Raw genomic sequence first — 536 nt, 5'->3', positions numbered from 1 at the left:
TATATATACATATATACATATATATGAATATATATACATATATATATATGCGGGTGTCTATCTGTTATATTCATATCAATGTGTGTAAAGGTTCCGTAAGAGGGGTAGTTTATCAGGAGAACGTGCAGTTGCTATTACACCGCAGAGAGCATTAAAACTTCAAAACTTTACAAACTTCTAATGCATTTTTATGGGAGATTGTATTAAACGGTGCCAGAGAATCCAATAAAATCGAGGTATTTTAAACACCAACGTAGAGTCACGGGACAGCATATCCGTGCATGAATAGTCTGTACGGATGCTCACGTACTTACTAAAGTATACAAGTATTTGTCATTCCAGTTATGCATACATCCATAAGTATACACGAAATATATTCAAGGTATACGTAAGATCACAGAAGAGTATATTGTTGCATGTAATCCACGGCCCATTGTAGGCTAAAAAAAATCCAACGGAGGGACTTTTCCAGTGTGATGTGGAATTCACTATACACACACATGTATATATATATATATATATATATATATATATAT

The 536-nt window shown here is 33.2% G+C and overlaps 1 protein-coding gene across 3 annotated transcripts in view; it reads right to left on the bottom strand.

Moving 5' to 3' along the window:
• LOC106883669 (uncharacterized) overlaps window positions 1–536 on the bottom strand; it is a 312,099-nt gene that overhangs the window by 251,327 nt on the left and 60,236 nt on the right. The window lies entirely within an intron of this gene.

The sequence above is a fragment of the Octopus bimaculoides genome, chromosome 8 (assembly GCF_001194135.2).
Source record: "Octopus bimaculoides isolate UCB-OBI-ISO-001 chromosome 8, ASM119413v2, whole genome shotgun sequence".
Lineage (NCBI taxonomy): Eukaryota > Metazoa > Mollusca > Cephalopoda > Octopoda > Octopodidae > Octopus > Octopus bimaculoides.
The sequence above is the reverse complement of the archived record's forward strand: the minus strand, read 5'-3'. Positions and strand labels throughout refer to the sequence as shown.